This window comes from Macrobrachium nipponense, chromosome 35 (genome assembly GCF_015104395.2).
Source record: "Macrobrachium nipponense isolate FS-2020 chromosome 35, ASM1510439v2, whole genome shotgun sequence".
In the NCBI taxonomy this organism is placed as follows: Eukaryota; Metazoa; Arthropoda; class Malacostraca; order Decapoda; family Palaemonidae; genus Macrobrachium; species Macrobrachium nipponense.
In genome coordinates, this window is record NC_061096.1 from 32515202 (window position 1) to 32521502 (window position 6301).

The 6301-nt window shown below is 41.1% G+C and overlaps 1 protein-coding gene across 3 annotated transcripts in view; it reads right to left on the reverse strand.

Annotated features, from left to right (window-relative positions):
* Positions 1-6301, reverse strand: part of LOC135208557 (arrestin domain-containing protein 3-like) — a 96242-nt gene that overhangs the window by 56671 nt on the left and 33270 nt on the right. The gene's annotated exons all lie outside the window — the stretch shown is intronic.

The following is a 6301-nucleotide window of genomic DNA, read 5'->3' on the forward strand; positions in this document are numbered from 1 at the left end:
AACATTTGTTTCTCACAACAAAAATACTGTATAAGTAGATAAGAAAATCAGTTACAAGAATAATTAATGAAAGTTCGTTTTCATTAGTTTTTAAAGTGTTACATTCAATTTTCATAAGTGATTCCATTAAAAGGAAATCAAATATACAGGGAAACATTCTAACTTATTGTTCCTTCACCTAGACTCTATATGAGGGGGTTGTGCCCAGACTGACTCCTAATCTGACCTTGGATGAAGCATCCATCTGATCGGAAGAGAGGGCTACAGTTCCTTAAACTCAGACCCACAACAGCATAATGATCTATCTGATTAGGGGAAACTTGCATTTTTCTTAGATACAGTATAAAAAATTAATCTTTTGTACTCATGTACACAGAAAAAACTGGTCTACTTTTAAAAGCTCAGTATTAAGGTGGTTAACTACTGGTAGGTAAGTCAGGGGTGGAATTATTACAGTGAACCACAACCCCACATGAATAGCTAAAATCTACAAAAAAGCTTGTAGGGTAAATGACCAAGCGGTGATATAGTGGCCACCTTCCCGAAAAAGTATACAAACCAAACCTTTCATAGAATGCTGGCTTAACCAGACCTCACCTAACCTAACTACTAACCTCACTTACAGCACCATGCCCTGACCTGGAAGGGAGGGCTTTGCCCCCTGAACCCCCAAAAAGTAACACAAAACATTGGAGACAATGGCATCCCGTCATTTTGCAAACTACCCAAAGCGTAAAACATTTGAAGGTAATTCTAGGCTAAAACTCTGCTCGGACTTCACGAATTTTCCTACAAATATGACAACCAGTAGGGATTGGGGCATCAAATGTATTTTGCTGTATTTAGTACTAGCCCCTGGGGGTTAATTACAGTCGACCCATTGAAAATAAGGGTAAATTCTTAATAAGTAACCCGGATTGGGGCATCATATGTATTTTGCCGTGTTAAGTACGTACTAGCCCCTGGGGGTTAATTACAGTCGACCAAAAGAAAATAACAATAAATTGTTAAATCCTTACGCAACCAAAAAACTAGGGGGAAACACTGCAGTCGATCCATCGTCATCGCGTGGATCAGCCTTATTCACTCGATATTTAATTGGTGAAACAAGAATACAATTACATCTTTAAGCATACCATTAAAAAGATTGAAGTTTCGTCAACTAATGTGATATATCAAAGTGCTATATGAACTATAATAAGCATGTGAGGTCTTCGTAAATTAGGTTTTCAAGGCAGTTTTTAAATCCAATATGGCATCAACTGCCTGAGGTGCCATTCATAACTGCAAAGAATCCAACATCTTTCCCAGCCTTCCCAGCACTCATTTGAACAATGTTAGCGTATATATGTAACGTTTATTGATCTTACTCAAGATTGCAGTTATAATCAGCAAAATAAAATAATTTGTTGCTTATATTAGTGAAAGTTCCCAGGGTTATGGTTTGAACTGAAATTCATTTATATCTTGTAATTGGTGGTTTTATCCTTACTGCCATCACAACTGAAACTCCACAGTGCTTATTTGATCGTAATTATACATGTTTTGGTCTTAATTCAATCTAAATGGCTCTTGAACTACGTTGCGGTTCCTGGTTCCTAAGCGTTCACTCCACATACACAGTTGTGGGCAGCACACGAGTACACGGTTTATGAGGTGCAAAGCTATTCCCTTAAATGTGTACTTTACTATTATCTAGTTTAGCTTTACTTTATGTTGCTTCAAAATGTTTATTTTAATTCATGTCTATTAGTGGATTATGACAAAAATTTTGCTTGTTTCTTTTTTTCTTTTTTTTTGCTAGCACTTTTCATTGATTTCAGTCTATATTACTATTTTGACTTTTTTTAAATAACTGTATGCCAGAAATAAATGTAACCTTTAATGTTTGCATGCTAGGAATGGCAAAATGTCATCATTGCCAAATTAGTGGAGCTTCACACATATGCTGATGCATTTACTACTAAATGTTTCCATGAAATCTAGTTGTCATAGTAATGCAATAATGATAAAATTGCTCTAATATGTATATATATATACTACAAATAGATATGCTAATTTCATTTATTTCCCTGGTTTTGTGTAAGTCTTATACCCAGTTTGGCGGGTAAAAACATACCAATTGGCAACACTGATAAACAATAGAAGAGCGCGAACAACGCTGTAGCTACTGTTCACAGCAAAAATGTTATTGTTATAATACAATTAAGTTTGTTCATACTTACCTGGCAGATATATATATATATATATTAGCTGTATCTTCTGAAGTCCGACAGAATTTCAAAACTCGTGGCACACGCAGTGGGCGGCCAGGTGGTAGTACCCATTCCCGCCGCTGGGAGGCGGATATCAGGAACCATTCCCATTTTCTATTCATATTTTATCAGTGCCACTGTCTCCTGAGGGGAGGTGGGTGGCCACTTTAATTATATATATCTGCCAGGTAAGTATGAACAAAATGATATTGTTATGATACAATAAAGTTTGTTCATACTTACCTGGCAGATATATATATAGCTGTATTTTCTGAAGTCCGACAGAAATTCAAAAACTTCCGGCACACACAGTGGTCGGCCAGGTGGTTAGTACCCATTCCCCGCCGCTGGGAGGCGGGTGGGGATCAGGAACCATTTCCCCATTTCTATTCATAATTTTTATTTCCACTGTCCCCTGAGGGGAGGTGGGTGGGTACTTAATTATATATATCTGCCAGGTAAGTATGAAACAAACTTTATGTATCATAACAATATCATTTTGTTCATGAAACTTACCATGTCAGATATATATATAGCTGAATCCCACCCCCGTTGGAGGTGGGAAGGGACAGAATAGAAGGATTTTGGGAAACAAATGCATGCAGATGATTTACATCTTGGTTCCACCTGTTAGCATTGCTGGCTTCGTGGTTATTGCCACGTAAGTCTGCTTGTGCTACTAGAGTTGCCAGCGAGGTAGGAGACCACCTATAGCTGGTGCACTCCAGATGATCTGTCAACAGGGGCGAGACACGACGTGACTAGACCATATTGACCATACCATGAGGGCTAAGAAGTAAAATAAATATAGATATATATAAATATATATCACCACCTGACCAACCTAGCCAAAGTTAAGGTGTGTTAACTAAGGCTTAAGAGTTAAGAAGTCACCGTTGTCGGCGACTCAACTACTAAATTAAGAGCTCTTCCTAACCATTTTCTACAGGATAGGATGAGTGGTACTACTTGCCCCCAAGATTGTGTCTGCAGACACGTATGGCCCTAGCGAGCAGCAGATCTCATATGCCATCTTCACATCTCGCAGGGAGTGTGAATTGAACACAGAGTTGCTTCGCTAAAACATGGTACTCAGGATGTTGCTGAGTGCCCATGCTCTGTTGAAATGCTTCCGAGGCCGCGCCCTCACCTCGTGAGCATTCATAAATCAAAAGATTTCAAATCTTTGTGCCAACACAATGAAGGAGCTTTTTTGAAAGAACTCCTTAACAATAAAGCCAGGGTGTTCTTCGATATGGGCAAGTTCTGGTCTTTTCGGAACACTGCAGATTGTCCGTACGACTTTGACTTTCTTGAGTTTTATGTAGATAAAAACTTGAGAGACCTGACAGGGCACAGGACATCTCTCTGGCTCCTGCCCAATAACTTGTGCCATCCTTGATTCCAAGCTCCTGGCCCAAGAACAAGACGGGTTTCCATTCTTAGGCCACAACGGAAGGCTTAGAGAACGCACCGCCTTGTGTTCTCTAATGCCAAAACTTCTGACGATGGCTGAAAACCTCACTAACCCTCTTTGTCGTATCTAGGGTGGTTAGAAAAAGGCCTTCCTGATCACGTGCAAGAAGTTAACAGGTAGGAGATGTTCGAATGCTTTGACATCAAGAACTTCAGACTATGTCTAAGTTCCATATTGAAAGCTTCGATCTGGACATGCACAGTCAGTCAGTCTGTACTAAAGTCAGGTGACCGACCAGTTGACCAGTCAGACGCATCAAGGACAGCAAGGCTGTTACCCTGAAGACCATAAGGCACTATTCTTCGCTTCGCTAAGGATGAGTGTCTGGACTGCCTGGGCGATTCAAGCTAAGCAAACCTTGGGGTGATGAACGCAACCCAACGTCGTTAGCGAATCAACTCCTGAGCCACTCCTGACTCGAGCTTCTGGTTGCCAGGAGAAAGGAGCGAGGAGAGCAAAAAGGCGATTCAGTCCCGAAGGACGAATGCCTGACAGTCCAACCTGGTCTCATGTTAAACGATCATCGGGGTGTGTAAACGCAACCGACTTCGTCAACAAGAAACTCAGGGCTACTACTAGTGTCTCCTGATCTCGCACGAGTGTCTGACTCCGAGAAAACAGGTGAGACAAAAAGTAGATGGTGAGCGAGTTTCGAGATTCCACAGAACTCAAAGATTGTGAGGGCTTTGTTGTTTGACAGAAGCAAATCTCTGAGCCCAAAGGCCGTCCAACAAACATATTTGCGTATTCTTTAATAGTTGTGACTGCCAGCTTATCCCATTCTTCAAACGGAAAGGGAAGACGGCAATCTTATGCTGTCACATCTCGATAGTCTGAACGTAGTCAGACTCAGAGCGGAGAGGTTATAGGTACCTTTCGTGTTAAAGTAGACCGACTCTCTCGGAAAAGGTCCTTGGAAGGACGTGACCTCTGTGAATCTAGGATCTTGAAGGCCAACATGGGGCGATTAGCGTCATTGTCGCTCCCTGTGATGGTATAAATCATCTTATTACATTTCCTAAGCGTTTGAAAAAGGGGAAAAGAGACTAAACATCCATCCCTGTTCAATATCATAGCGAAGAGATGTATGAAAGGACGTCCCTAAAGTCTCCATAACTCTCAACATACTTCTTAAGAAGATTCCACTCGGAAGTCAGTAGTTGCTGCCGTCGATCGAGACGATTCGTACGGACTTTTGCAATCCTGTAACGAACCTCTAGAGGATCGTTACATTCTACGCCTGTTGTTATAATAGGCTCTTTCTCGTAAACCCGAACAGGGGACCGAGAGAAGATACTTCCTAAGATATAAGAGAGCTGTGGAAGATCAGAGTTGATATGGACCACTGGTTCCAAAAACTCGTTTCCAGGACTGGAGGGGGACGACAGAATTGCTTCCACTTCTTTCAGATTATGATCCAGGACATCTGAAACCCTCTCCAGATGTCCAGCACCTTCTTTCTATCACCTCAAGTGATACTTAACGCACCGAGAGAATGTTCAGAATCATTCCTAGATCTTTAATAAAATTTCAGTTTCCCGGTAGGAAAAAACTGTAGAGGTCTGAATTGCAGTCTATTCAGGGAAACAAACTTCTTTAGGAAGGAAATGGTCCCCAGCAAGCTCATCCATTCCCTCACACAGTATGTTACTTCCCTAAAAAGGCTGCGCTTTGCCTAAGCAGGAGAGCATATATAATAGTGAAATGTTGCGGTAGACTCGTAGTCCTATACCGTGCGGTAACGAGCACCGAAAGGAGTAAGAGATATCTCTGAGAACATAGTAAGGCAAAACGAATGCAATGTTTATTCATTCATGTAAGAAATCCCCTCAATAAAACTTAGGCTAAAGTCCGTGATTGTAGGGCAGAGATACAGTTAGTCAGTCAATCCCGCAGGAGAGAGAGAGAGACGTAACTGCCAGCACAGAGATACGGTTAGTCAGTCAATCCCGCAGGAGAGAGAGACGTAACCTAGAGCGCATGACAGCGAACGAGCTGGTACTGCCTCGTTTGGACTGGCGGAGAGGACAGTGACAGCAGCAGCTTACGATCGTCGTCTCTTAACTTTATGCCTGGGTTGCCAGCTACCCTATTCTACGAAGAAATAGGTCCGTAATTTTTAGCATAAAGAGACTCTCAAGCTGGTATATTTAAGCGAAACAGAAACGCTAAATATATAGAATGCGTTTTGTGTCGTCATAACACTACCATACAACAGGTAAAAGATAAATCGGAAACTCCTGGAGGAACGGCTGCAGGGAGTAACGATTAAATGTCCTTAAATTAATAGACAATAGACCTCTCGTTGCCATCCGAAGAGGTAACTACAGCAAGCGTATATGACTTGAACCAACCAGTAGTAAAATAACGCAAGCAAAATATGATATTATATTGCAATAAAGTTTTTTTCATACTTACCTGGCAGACATATATACTATAGCTGAATTCGGAAATACAGCTACATACATATCTGACAGGCAAGTTTCATAAACAAAAACTCAAGAGAAATTGTAAGCGGACAGCTCAAGCTTCTTATGTTATTGGACATAATCGTTCATATTGACGTAGT